Raw genomic sequence first — 14,237 nt, 5'->3', positions numbered from 1 at the left:
ACTGAGCTCCTTCGTGGCTTCGTTCACATCAGGCTGTGCTGGATGCCGGCCAGGTCCAGGGCTCCTGTCATCAGGACGGCTCAAGGCAGCAGACTCCAGCCCCAGGCCTGCACCCTCCACAGCCCCAGCAGGTGGGGCAGGGCCCTGTGGGGCAGGGCCCTGGCTCTCAGCCATCATTTCCAGGCCAGCTTCTCCAAGGATGTTCCGCACAAGGCTGGCAGGCTCAGGCACGGAAGGTGATGGTGGGGCCATGTCACTGTGGGAGTTGGCAGGGATGTCTTCTTCAAAGCCAGGTGACACCTCTGCACAGCAGCGGATGGGGAGTCCAGCTTCCTCTGAAACACCTGTGGCTGTTGTCGCACACTGCAGGGCATCATCCGGGGCAGAAGAGGCTGTTTCTCCCTGGCACGTCTCAGTGCGGGGCACTTGCAGTTCACGAGGCTGCAGGTCTGCACCTTGGGACACTGAGGACTTGCTTAGCACCAAGTCCTGCCTCTGCACCAGCGTGCCTGAACAGTGTGCCTTGACCTCCTGCCCACAGGCATCTCCGGGAGCAGAAAGCAGCTCGTCCCGCTCCTTGTATGCTGGCGTGCTTCGCATCTCCCTTTCAGGAATGGCCTGTGCTGCTGGGACAAAGGAGGAGCTTCCGGAGAGTTGCTGGCTTGTCAGGGGAAGAGTTGTCCTGGTACTGTCGTCTAGCAAGAGCCTTGCTTTTCCCAGGGCTGATGCACAAGAGCCAGGCCTGGGCTCAGGCAAGCAGTGGACGAGCTCTTGCATTGCCCGGGTGGGACCGTGAGCTTCCTGCTTGCGTTTTGGAAGGGGAGGCAAGGAAAGAGGGCATGGCTTTAGCTCTTCCTCTGCCGGGCTCTTCCCTGAGTCCACAGCCTTCCCAGCAGCACTACCAGGTGGGAAGGGTTCCCTGGCAGCAGCTGTGCTGGAATTCACTGCCAGCTTCTCTAATCCCTTGGTCTCTCTCTCCAGGGTTCTCCTGGCCACCCCTTTGGTGTCCATGGCATTGGCCCTGCCTCGGGGAGAAGACCTGCAGGATGTTTCGCGAGCAGGCAGCTTCGTTCGACTTGCAGATCCTGCAGTTTTAGCTGCAGAGGTCTCCAGGCCTCCATGGGCCTGCCGAGCTGCCTTGGTTGGGAGAGGTGGTAAGCCAGGCAGATGTGGTGGCCCTGCTCTTGCATGAGTCCTGCCAGGCGCTGTCTCCCTGTGCCCCAGAGGAGCCTTCCTTACAAGGCCAGTGGAGGGATGCAGAGCTTGTGCCACAATGGGAACGTCCCTGGCAGTGTCCTCCACCACCTGCAATCAAAGCCCATGGGAAAGGCTAAGTTCCTGCCATCCTCCCCCCTGCCCTCCATCCTTCCCACATGGAAACTTCCTGTGGCCCCTGATGCCCTCAACAATGGCTGCACTCTCCCATATGGGCAGCTTCCCCCCTGCTCCCAAAGGCCGGGTGGGGAGAGGGTTTGTCACCGTGGGGCAAGAGACAGGCAAAGGCAGCTCCCTCAGACACCCCAAGGCATCTCTTTGCAGACTGCTGTGCAGAGCATGCGGTCAGCCTGCTGGGGGCAGAGACCTCCTGGTCTCTCCCAGCACTTCCCACCCACTTCTTGGCACTTCTGGAGAGTCAGGCAGAGGCTTTGCCACCATCGCTGCTCAGCTCTGTACCTTTGCAACGATGCCGCGTTCAGAGGCCCACAAGCTCTGTGGGCCGGGGAGCGAAGGCAGCCTGTCCCTTTGGTGGGACGAAGCCGGGGTCCGGCTGCGCTGCACCACTGCGTGCAGCTCCTGCTGGCCCACCTGCGGGAAGAAGGGGGCACATGATGGAGGTGGTTGTGTTGGTACGAGCAGCCCCTGAAGCACAGGAAACCCCAGCCCCATGTCGAAGGGAACCTCATGGCCACGCATGGCCCAGCTGCACTTAGCCCACAGCTGCTCTCTGCCCCTCAGTGCAGAGCTCACGGGCTCCCTGTGGGCCTTGGAGTATCCAGGTCGGTGTGTGCTTTATCTGAGAGAAAATCCCCAGGGCCACGAATAAATGCCCCCTCACTGGGCGAGCTCATGCCTGGCTGTCTTGCCCCACCTCCCCTTCCCCACCATCCTCGTGCTCTCCATGCAGGTCCCATCCCTGCTGCCTGCCTCTCCCTCCAGCCCCACCACTCACCTTCCTCCTGCACTCCTGCGTGCCTGGGTGCCCGTCCGTGGACTGGGAGCAGGCGTTCGCCTGCCGCTCCTTGTCCATCTCCAGGATCTACTCGTGAGGACTTGCTACTCTGGCACCAAGGGGGAGCTGCTCCCTCCTGGTCGAGCTGCTCTCCTCAGAGTGGGGACCCCTGGGGGCTCTGGTCCCAGTAGGGATACGGTCACCATGGGGACCGCCCCATCACAATGGCCTTGTGGCCATGATGCCACCTCCATCACAAAGCCCTGGTGGTCGCCGTGGGGACCCCATCACAGTGCTTTGGTGGTCCCCCTGGGGACACACAGCACCATGCTATTGCCTCCATGCCTCCGGTCTCAGCTTTTGAGCCTAGCTGAGAGCTGCTATCTAGGTAGCAGGAAGAGTTTTCTTCTCCTCAGCTCTGAGCTTGCAGAGGCTGCCCCTCTTCAGGCAGTCCATAGCACACATCCACTACAAGGCCACTCTTCTTGGTCTGCCTGCTAATCCTCACTCATAGCTCTCGACAGGCCCATCGTCCATCCCTAGGCAGAGCTCCCTGCATTCCCACTGCTCTCTCTCTGGGGTTTCTCTTGTCCACATCTCCCTGCACCTTTTTCTTGCCAGCCCAGGCCAGCACTTCCTCCCTCTTTTTTGACTCACCCTCTCCCCGCAGTTGCTCCCATTTTAAGGCTTCCCTCTCCAGCTCAGCCACCTGGTTGACCATCAGGTCAGCAGATGGGAACAGTCTCCTCCCAAATGAAGTGAGACAACCCGCAGCCTCAGTCCCTTGCTGTGGGCTCGGCTTTCAGCACCTCCTCCAGCTGCTGGAACCCCAGGCCAGATGGGGAAGCAGGAGCTGCCCTCTCCTCTCATCCTCTTCCTGCTCATGGGGCTTTTTTTCAGCTAGAAATCCCTCTCACCACAAAACTGCAAGGACTGGCATGGGCTAAGAGCAGGACTGTAGGCAACAGACCATGCACTGCTGCAGCATGCCTTTACCTCCCCTCAGCCCCATGTGACACCAACCCCTAACCTGACACCATAACAAGAGACAAAAAGGCTGGTCTCTAGTGCAGAGGTTCATGGAGCTGTTTCTCCCCACACTCCTTTACTACCCCCAGCCCCCTGCCCTGGGGCTGCACTCAAGAGCCAGCCCGAAGCCCCTTCACTCTGCCCTTTCCCATCGGGCCCCCGGCACACTCCGAATGAAAGTCAGCCCTGGAGCGTGAAGGACGGGGGAATGGAGTTAATACCATGAATTAATTGCAATTAACATGCAACCTAATGACTTTCCTTTCAGAAAAAAAGGTTCTTTTCTGTTCTGCCCCTCAATTTCCTGCTGTGTCCCATAACAAGAAAGCAGAAAATCGGTATCTTTGAAGAGGGTTCCCCAGTTTTTAATAGCTGCCTTCTGCTCCTTTTAAGCAGCCCCTCTCTCCCCTGCCTCCCACACACACACACACCAACCCTAGTTTCTTTCCTTTGCTTCAGCAGCATGCTAAGGTTCAGAAAGCATACATGGGGAGGGGGGGAAGAGACACAAGAACGAAGAGCAGAGGGAAGAGAAAGGAACACGATGTAAGACAAGGCTTGCAAGCCGTGTCAGACACACACAAGTCAGGAGGCACCTGCTCTGCGGCCAGACCTCCGGCAGAGGAGAGGGGCATCGCTCCTGCCGCGGGCCTGGCTCCCGCCGCCCCAGCACGGGGCTGAGAGCGACGGCCCTCGAGGGCTCCGCGGGGAGCTGGGGGGCACTGCGGGGGGGGGCACGGCTGTCCCGAGGGCCTGTCTGCCTCTGCCCCGGGCTTCCCCCAGCAGCAGCATCCCAGCGCTTCCCCTCGCTCCTCCCCGGCTGCGCTGCTCTGGGGCTTCCTCTGGAAATCTCTACTGCAAAATACTACCTGCAAATCTCGCCAATCGGGATTACGATTGTCTATTACAGTTTCTAAAACTTTAACTACTTTACCCGGATCCTCCCTATGGTTTCCTGCCATTTCCTTCCAAGACCCTCAATCCATTGTGGAAAAAGGGACTTTCACATCCCCTGCATTTCCGCTGGGTCCTCCAGCCTGTCTCCGGAGTGCTAGCAGAACCGCACCTCCTCTCCGAGGACGCCTTGCTACAGGGCTAGACAAATCATCCTCCCCATCAGGATCACTCTTCTCTGCAGGAGGGCGGTGGCGCCGCTTCCTCCTCTTCCCTTTCTCCGCCATCCCCGCCTCTGCCCCTTCTTCTCGGAGCTACCAGGAATTCTTCCTCTTCCTCCTCGGGATGGTCTTTCAGCTTTTTACACCTTTTCCCAATACTGCATGCAGAACAACAATGCTTTGCCATTCCTCTGTCTCTAAAACTAACACATTTCTCTCTTTTGCCATTAATCCACATTTTGTCCTACTCTTGCAATCATTTCGTAACTCAAAGAACATATCAGCATACGGTATTTCATCCCATTTTCCTTTCTGTCTATAGAGCAACATCAACTGTAAAATGGTATTATAAGTCCAAGCTCCATTTTTAAGCCATTTTTCCTGATCTTCCACAACGTCTATAACGGCCACCATTGATTACAATAAGTAAGTAATTGTCTACATGTTCGGGGATCACCTCCAAATGTATTCCAATGATTCAAAATACAGCCCAAAGGTGAATTTGTGGTGATCCCCCCTTCGGTAGTTGTTACATTTCCAATTTTTATAAACTACACAAACAATAACCCAAATAACAATGCCGCTTTTACAATTACCAAGATACCAATGACCCAAATAACAGTACCAAAAGTACCAAGATAACCAAGGAGTACTCCGTTACCCAAATCCTTGTACTCCGGTTGTCACTGTCCTAGTGCACAGGGATACCCAATATACCTCTTTTATACCAAGATACCAAGGAGTACTCCGTTACCAAACCCTCGTGCTCCGGTCGTCACCGTACTAGCGCACGGGGATACCCAAAATTAAGGCGCCTCCAATACTCCACCGATCTGCACCCTAAGGTTGCGAGTTACTCTAGGAGGTCCCAAAAATATGGAAAGCAATGTCTTATAGAGATCTCGGTTAGAAAACTCCCCACACACCAGGGGATCGCAAGAGCGGAGTCCCCAGAGAAGTCCTCCGGTGCCAGCTGGAGTCCAATCTGCGATTCCCTCCGGCTGCGGCGGGCATCCAATCAAGATCCAGTCTGAAGTCAGTATCCCACCTGGGTTGCCAGAACTGTTGCTCGTTTCTCAGCAGACTCTCTAAGCATACACACAAAGTCGCGTTTAGGGAGTAGCCATTGCTTTATTCTGCGCAGGCTGCTCGGTGGACAAGTCCACAAACCAGGCACACCTCATTACTACGCAGCCGACACTTCATACAGTTTGAGCTACAGTTATCAGGACATTTTACAACTCCATTCAGTCATCCTCTTTCCCATTGGTTCCTGCTACGTCTCATCTTCGTTTAACGTTACAGTGGCATTTCTCACACAGATGCATCACTGGGAAGCCAAGCTCCAGTTGCTGCCTCGTGGCTTGCTCCGTGTTTGGAGGGTTCTGGATGTGGCAGTGGAGAAGGCTGCGAGGCCTCTCTGGTCGACCGCTGCCTGGGGGGGTTTGGCTGCTGCTAGAGCAATGCCTTGTGGTGCCCCGCTCTGCAGTGGGGTCTTTGCCGTTGCCCTTGCTGATCCCTTGGGCTCGCAGGCAGTCCCAGGAGACAAAGTGTGACGCAAAGTGGCTGTTCTCTCTGTGGTGGAAAGCACTCGTGTTGGTGCCGGTTACGTGTGGGCAGCCTGCAAGGGGTTTGTGGAGTGCTTTTGGCCTGTGCAGGTGAGAGAGAAGCGTGGAGGGCAGGGGGAGATGTTCCTTGCCTGCACCATCACTCGGAGCCTCGCAGCAGTCGAGGGTCAGGTCAAGCCATGGTGTACGTGCTCTGCCTGCCTGCTTGCAGAGCTGCTCGGTTTCTCTTCACAGTTTCACTGAACAGAGCAGGGGTTTGGGACCAAGGTCGTGCCCATGTGTGGCCAAGGCAAGGCGAGCTGCAGGTGCTCGACCTTTAGAGCTCTCGGCTCTTGCCTGGGGTGTGCAGACTTTGCTTCAGAGATGCCGGCCTCTTCCTTAAGGTTTTTTTTTCTGGGGGGGGAGGGGCAGGGTTGAGGGGTTAGGGGGTGAAAAGAGTGAAAATGCCATTTCTTCCCAGCCTGCATGTTTCCGGTGAGTGCTGCAGCAGAGGGCTGGAAGGGAGCCAGGGGATTTTGTTCCCCTGCCAGCAGAAGGGAAGGTGCGTTCTTTTTGTCCCTCTCTTTAGCTCTGGAGAGTCAAGTCCCACCTGCAGCAGTGCTGCTGTTGCTGTGCACAGGGAGACCTGCAGCTAGAAAGCAAGAGCGCTGGACTCGGCCCGCACTACCCTGCAAGGCCAAGAGGAAGGAGAGGAGGAAGGGTGGTGCTTTGGGGCAGGGGCTTCCCTGAGGCCCAGCCAGACGTGTCCTACCTGCGGCTCGCTCAGGTGTGCTGTGTTCTTGCTGCCCTGCCTGGAGGTGCTGTGCTGGGAGCAGAGGTGGTGCCTCAGCTTCTCCCTGGCTCAGCTCTGCCAGGCACGGGCGGCCAGCTGGCTGACGGGCAGGCCTGCCATGGCGAATGGTCTTGGAGCAGCCGGGAGCGCGGGTGCTGGAGCAGGGCTCGTGCCTGCAGGAGCCCCTCTGGCAGGCAGGGTCCCCCTACTGCAGCATCCCCATCCTGCCGGCTGAGCCCCTGCAGAGGAGTGAGGGCTCGGGAGAGAGGCAGTGATCTGCTCAGGACATCTGTTTGCTCTTTTCAGCCAGCTTCCCTTACTTCAGACGAGGTGCCCTGCACCTCCTTGTCCTCAGCAGCCCTTCCTTATCCTCATGAGCATAGGGCAGGCAGAGTGATTTCAATGCTTCCTGAGACACCTGTGTTCAGGGCTAGGAGCATTCAGGGCTAGGAGCACTCCCTCCCACTGAGGGAGGCAGTGAGGAAGAGCTGAACTCTTCAGCCCTGCTGGCTGGGCCATTGCAGAAACTGCTCCAGCTCGAACCTAAGGAGAGTGGGCCTGAACCTGGCGACTGATCTGAAGGGGAAAGACAACTGAGGTGAGTATGTGGGATATGGGAAAACAGAGGGGAGGGGGCGATGAAAGGGGTCAGTGGTGTGGAAGCAGCTGCTGGTGTTACTCTTGTCCGACTGAGGCCTGAGCCTGATCCCTGCAGTCTCTCCTCTGCTCTTAAACTCTTTGTGGAAGAGTGTTTTCCTGTGTAACCTCACTCTCTCCCATGTGAGAGTGCTGCAAGGTCTCAGTGCCAGCAACAGGCCTGGTGGCCTGACAGAGCAGCTGGTGCTTTGCAGCAGAGACAAAGTGTGTGAGGATGTGTTGTGCTGTGCCGGGCTGCGGGGAAGAGCGGAGGGCTCCTGCCCCTTTCAGGGCGATGCTAGTTTGTTGCAGGGCTGCATTGTGCCCCTTGCCTTGGTCTCCCTAAAGAAATGACAGGCCCACGTGGTAAAGAAACAGGGCTGCTTCTTTGTGGAAAGCACAAAAGGCAAGGGGTGAAGGGGGAGCTTGGTGATGGGGCGGGATGTGCCTGCGGCATGCCACTGTCCTGTGGGCAGGGCGAGATGCCAGCCAGGAGCCAGTGTGCCCAGCACAGGGAGCCAGTGTGTCCCAGCGGGCAGCAGCAGGGCATCAGGAGCGTTGCTCTGGCTCTGCTCAGGCAGAGCCATCTCCCGCAGAACGGTGCCACCTGTCCCACCCTCTCTGCATCCAGGAGCGCAGGGCTTGCAGCTTGGATCCTGATGGGGGCTTTTTCCCTGGAGATGTCAGGATCAGGATGGTCTGTGTCGCCAGGGAACGCATGGCGGGTTGGCTGTCGTTCTCGAGGGGCTGGAGGACTGAGAGAGAAAGCCACGGAGCAGAGCTCAGCCACCTGTCTCTGCAGAGAGCTCAGCCAGCCCCTCCACACAGGGTCAGCCCCAGCCAGCTCTTCCCCTGGGGAGGAGGGAGCAGGTGGCACAAGTGGTTCAGCTGGAAGTTGCTGGGCAGGAATGTCCCAAATGCCCCCCAAATGCCCCTGTCCCCTCCACCCAGGCAGCCCAAGCCTTCCTTGCTTGGGGCAGGCCAGGGAATTGGAGCTCACTGCCCAGGCTCCTTCCTCCTCCCTGCCAGCCCCAGCTGATGCACCACTGTCCACGCTCACCCTTGCAGATGTTCTGCAGCTTCTCCTCGCTCCAGGTCTTCACTTGCCTCCCGGCGAGCCCTAAGCGCACACCGCGAAGGGGAGGGTGGGGAGAGGATGGAGCCAGACCCTTCCCGAGGTGCCTGGGGACAGGACGAGGGGCCACGACACAAGTGGCAGCAGGGAAAATTCCCCTGAGAGAGGGCCAAAAGCCTGTGAAGCCTGAGGGTGGTGCAACAGAGACAGAGCTTGACCCTGCCAGGCCCTGGGAAACCCCCGCTGGCCGCCTCCAGCTGCCAAGACCTCCAGAAGCCCCTTCCCACCCCAGCTGCTCTCTGACTCTGTGACTGCTTCAACGGCTTTCTCTCCAGACCTGCCTGGCTTCGTTGCCATTGCCTGCACTAGTCTTGCTGTGGAGATTTGCCTGACAACAAGTAACAAAGGGGGAAACACTGAGGGTTTTATTCAAAGCACAAAATGGCTGTCACCAACTAGGGTTGTTGTGGGCCCATGGGTGCTACAGGACACGATGGGGCAGCATTTCTGTAGCAGCCGGGACAGTCTCCGTGGCTCTGCCTCTCTGCCCTGTGCCAGCCCCCATCTCAGGGGCCTGCCGGGCACTGGCCTCCTGGCGCCGTTGCTCTCGCTGCCCCGTGGCACAGCTGCAGCAGAAAGCTCTGCGCAGAGCCCGAAGCACCGTCCTGAGCAGCGAGGGCCGTCGCCTGGGAGCTGCGGTGTCCGGGAGGGTGGTGATGCCTGTGGGGGAAGGAGAGGCGTGGGCGAGGGGCTGTGCGGGTGCAGGACCTGCCTGTCCCCACCACCAAGGCCTTTCCCGAGGGGTCACGGCCTCGGCACGGCCAGCCCCCGAGCGCTTACTGCTGCCGGCCCCGGTGCCGCTCGCTGTGCTGGGACGGGCCCGCCGTGCCCAGAAGGGCTCTTGACTTGGGTACGTACCTGGGTCCACCTCTGGTGCTTGTCTGAAGATAGGGGATGACTTCTCCTCTTTGGGCTCAGAGGCAACCTGCACGGGGAGAGCAAGCACACACACCACGTGCCATCAGCTGGTGATGCTCAGGACACTGGTGCCCCGGGATGGATGTGCGGAAGGGTTTGGGGTTGTGGGATGCTGCCAAGAGCTGTGAGTCCCAAGGGAAGGGACCTGCGGATGGCACAGAGACGGGATAAGGCTTGTCGTGGGGCTGTAGCAGCAGGGCTGGGCTGGGGGCTGTGACGGGCAGGGGGGAAGAGAGGTGGCCAGGTGGGTGGCAGAAGGGGGCTGGCTCGCTGGGTGTGGGAGGGGGCTGCTGCTGGGGTCGCCCCTTCCCTCCTCGCTCTGCATCCAGGGCCCAGGGCTGAATGTAGTGCAGGCGTTGGAGGGGACGTCAGCCCTGGGCCTTGGGCACTTGGAAACGGAGAGCACCAGGCAGCTCCCCCATGGCAGATATCGCAGAGGGCAAAGGCCTCAGGGTGACAGCTTGGCACCATGGGTAGGGGGGTCCCACAGGACGGGGCAGCTCTCTGCACCCACCCTGCACACCCCAGACACAGCTCACACAGCAGACCCCTTTGATGGTGGAGACCAATGATGTGCTCCTTGCTCACCTGGGGAGGAGGGCCTCCACACAAGGCAGAAGCCACTGCTTTTCTTCCCTCGGGCAGTGGTGCTTCGAGAGGCAGGCTGATGCTCTCCTCGCAAGGGCCTCCAGCCAAGAGACGGGCCTCCGGCACAGCTTCTGCTGCAGAGGCAGGCACTTTTTCCTCTGCCTCCTGAGGGTCTCTGGCTGCAGGCCAGGCCTCTGGCTTTGTTTCTGGTCTCTCTGATGGCGCCAGAGACACGCTGTCCCCTGCCTCCTGAAAGCCATCCCCCAAAGCACATGCCCCTGCTTCGGCTCCTCCGAGCACTGCTGGCTCCAGAGGCATGTTCTCCATGTCACCGGCTGCCTCCCTGGCAGTGTCTCCGGCCTTGACGCTGGGCGAGCAAGGCACCTTCTGGGGGCACGTTTCCTCGTCTGCTAAGAGGCTCCTGAGGCTAGGTCTGACCCAGATCTCACGCAAGGACGTGTTTTCCTCCAGCTCCTCCCTTTGCAGAAGCTCTTCATCAGTGTCCTCCTCCTCCTCCTCAGGGCTCCAGTCCCCTTGCTCTTCCTGCGCCGCTCCCAGCACTCTCTTCCTGGCTCCCACCTCCCGCTCCCTCCTGGGGGCATGGGCATACAGCCGCTCCAGCACCTCCCACTTGCACCTGGCATCCTTCAGCAGCTCCACTCGCGTTATCTCAGGTTTCCACAAGTTATAGAAGGAATTTCTGGCCAGCAGCTAAAAGAAGAGAGGCACATTTGTGAAGGGCGCTGCTTTTCCCACCATGAAAGGCCTCCCGGGGCCCTGCTCCCACTGGGAGAGTCACGCTGCTGCAGTGGGGCGCAGCGGCTGGCCCCAGCGCAGGCAGGGTTACCACCTGGCCCAGCCCATCCTTGGCACTCACCTCCTTGCGTTTGACGTTGAGGGATCCTGACGCTGTCAGGGAGAAACGTTTCCCCTTGGCCTCCTTGCCCTCGCTTTCCTTCAGGCTCAGCTTCTTCCTTTGGAAACAGGCTTCTCGCAGCTGGGCCAAGGTGTGCCCGGTGCGCGCCAGGCTGCTCCTCTCGAGCTCCTCCAGCGGCTCTGTTTTGATGGAGAGCACTGCGAGATACTGCGAGGTGTTGTCGGGGTGCACGCGCAGAGGCTGTCCTTGCACATGGCAGATGATGCCCAAAGGCTGCTGTTTTGGGCCCTGCCCTGCCCGGGGGCATCGTGGGGTCCCTCGCGCACCGCCCTTGCCTGGGGAAGCGGGTGCACCGGCCCCGCTGACCTCCCTTTTGCCCCCACCAGCACGGGCATCAGGCCCTTGCTGAGCTGCAGGGGCTGTGCTTTTGTCCTGCTCTGTGGGCTCGTCCTGGCCTGGGCTTGCTGGTACTGTCAGACTGCTGGTTTGTGCCGATGATGTCCTTTTGGGCACGGCTGCACTGAGCTCCTTCGTGGCTTCGTTCACATCAGGCTGTGCTGGATGCCGGCCAGGTCCAGGGCTCCTGTCATCAGGACGGCTCAAGGCAGCAGACTCCAGCCCCAGGCCTGCACCCTCCACAGCCCCAGCAGGTGGGGCAGGGCCCTGTGGGGCAGGGCCCTGGCTCTCAGCCATCATTTCCAGGCCAGCTTCTCCAAGGATGTTCTGCACAAGGCTGGCAGGCTCAGGCACGGAAGGTGATGGTGGGGCCATGTCACTGTGGGAGTTGGCAGGGATGTCTTCTTCAAAGCCAGGTGACACCTCTGCACAGCAGCGGATGGGGAGTCCAGCTTCCTCTGAAACACCTGTGGCTGTTGTCGCACACTGCAGGGCATCATCCGGGGCAGAAGAGGCTGTTTCTCCCTGGCACGTCTCAGTGCGGGGCACTTGCAGTTCACGAGGCTGCAGGTCTGCACCTTGGGACACTGAGGACTTGCTTAGCACCAAGTCCTGCCTCTGCACCAGCGTGCCTGAACAGTGTGCCTTGACCTCCTGCGCACAGGCATCTCCGGGAGCAGAAAGCAGCTTGTCCCGCTCCTTGTATGCTGGCGTGCTTCGCATCTCCCTTTCAGGAATGGCCTGTGCTGCTGGGACAAAGGAGGAGCTTCCGGAGAGTTGCTGGCTTGTCAGGGGAAGAGTTGTCCTGGTACTGTCGTCTAGCAAGAGCCTTGCTTTTCCCAGGGCTGATGCACAAGAGCCAGGCCTGGGCTCAGGCAAGCAGTGGACGAGCTCTTGCATTGCCCGGGTGGGACCGTGAGCTTCCTGCTTGCGTTTTGGAAGGGGAGGCAAGGAAAGAGGGCATGGCTTTAGCTCTTCCTCTGCCGGGCTCTTCCCTGAGTCCACAGCCTTCCCAGCAGCACTACCAGGTGGGAAGGGTTCCCTGGCAGCAGCTGTGCTGGAATTCACTGCCAGCTTCTCTAATCCCTTGGTCTCTCTCTCCAGGGTTCTCCTGGCCACCCCTTTGGTGTCCATGGCATTGGCCCTGCCTCGGGGAGAAGACCTGCAGGATGCTTCTAGAGCAGGCAGCTTGCTTTGCCTTGTAGATCCTGCAGTTTTAGCTGCAGAGGTCTCCAGGCCTCCAGGGGCCTGCCGAGCTGCCTTGGTTGGGAGAGGTGGTAAGCCAGGCAGATGTGGTGTCCCTGCTCTTGCATGAGTCCTGCCAGGCGCTGTCTCCCTGTGCCCCAGAGGAGCCTTCCTTACAAGGCCAGTGGAGGGATGCAGAGCTTGTGCCACAATGGGAACGTCCCTGGCAGTGTCCTCCACCACCTGCAATCAAAGCCCATGGGAAAGGCTAAGTTCCTGCCATCCTCCCCCCTGCCCTCCATCCTTCCCACATGGAAACTTCCTGTGGCCCCTGATGCCCTCAACAATGGCTGCACTCTCCCATATGGGCAGCTTCCCCCCTGCTCCCAAAGGCCGGGTGGGGAGAGGGTTTGTCACCGTGGGGCAAGAGACAGGCAAAGGCAGCTCCCTCGGACACCCCAAGGCATCTCTTTGCAGACTGCTGTGCAGAGCATGCGGTCAGCCTGCTGGGGGCAGAGACCTCCTGGTCTCTCCCAGCACTTCCCACCCACTTCTTGGCACTTCTGGAGAGTCAGGCAGAGGCTTTGCCACCATCGCTGCTCAGCTCTGTACCTTTGCAACGATGCCGCGTTCAGAGGCCCACAAGCTCTGTGGGCCGGGGAGCGAAGGCAGCCTGTCCCTTTGGTGGGACGAAGCCGGGGTCCGGCTGCGCTGCACCACTGCGTGCAGCTCCTGCTGGCCCACCTGCGGGAAGGAGGAAGCACATGATGGAGGTGGTTGTGTTGGTACGAGCAGCCCCTGAAGCACAGGAAACCCCAGCCCCATGTCGAAGGGAACCTCATGGCCACGCATGGCCCAGCTGCACTTAGCCCACAGCTGCTCTCTGCCCCTCAGTGCAGAGCTCACGGGCTCCCTGTGGGCCTTGGAGTATCCAGGTCGGTGTGTGCTTTATCTGAGAGAAAATCCCCAGGGCCACGAATAAATGCCCCCTCACTGGGCGAGCTCATGCCTGGCTGTCTTGCCCCACCTCCCCTTCCCCACCATCCTCGTGCTCTCCATGCAGGTCCCAGCCCTGCTGCCTGCCTCTCCCTCCAGACCCACCACTCACCTTCCTCCTGCACTCCTGCGTGCCTGGGTGCCCGTCCGTGGACTGGGAGCAGGCGTTCGCCTGCCGCTCCTTGTCCATCTCCAGGATCTACTCGTGAGGACTTGCTACTCTGGCACCAAGGGGGAGCTGCTCCCTCCTGGTCGAGCTGCTCTCCTCAGAGTGGGGACCCCTGGGGGCTCTGGTCCCAGTAGGGATACGGTCACCATGGCGACCGCCCCATCACAATGGCCTTGTGGCCATGATGCCACCTCCATCACAAAGCCCTGGTGGTCGCCGTGGGGACCCCATCACAGTGCTTTGGTGGTCGCCATGGGGACACACAGCACCATGCTATTGCCTCCATGCCTCTGGTCTCAGCTTTTGAGCCTAGCTGAGAGCTGCTATCTAGGTAGCAGGAAGAGTTTTCTTCTCCTCAGCTCTGAGCTTGCAGAGGCTGCCCCTCTTCAGGCAGTCCATAGCACACATCCACTACAAGGCCACCCCTCTTGGTCTGCCTGCTAATCCTCACTCATAGCTCTCGACAGGCCCATCGTCCATCCCTAGGCAGAGCTCCCTGCATTCCCACTGCTCTCTCTCTGGGGTTTCTCTTGTCCACATCTCCCTGCACCTTTTTCTTGCCAGCCCAGGCCAGCACTTCCTCCCTCTTTTTTGACTCACCCTCTCCCCGCAGTTGCTCCCATTTTAAGGCTTCCCTCTCCAGCTCAGCCACCTGGTTGACCATCAGGTCAGCAGATGGGAAC

The sequence above is a fragment of the Struthio camelus genome, chromosome 32 (assembly GCF_040807025.1).
Source record: "Struthio camelus isolate bStrCam1 chromosome 32, bStrCam1.hap1, whole genome shotgun sequence".
NCBI lineage: Eukaryota > Metazoa > Chordata > Aves > Struthioniformes > Struthionidae > Struthio > Struthio camelus.
Note: the sequence above shows the minus strand (reverse complement) of the source record.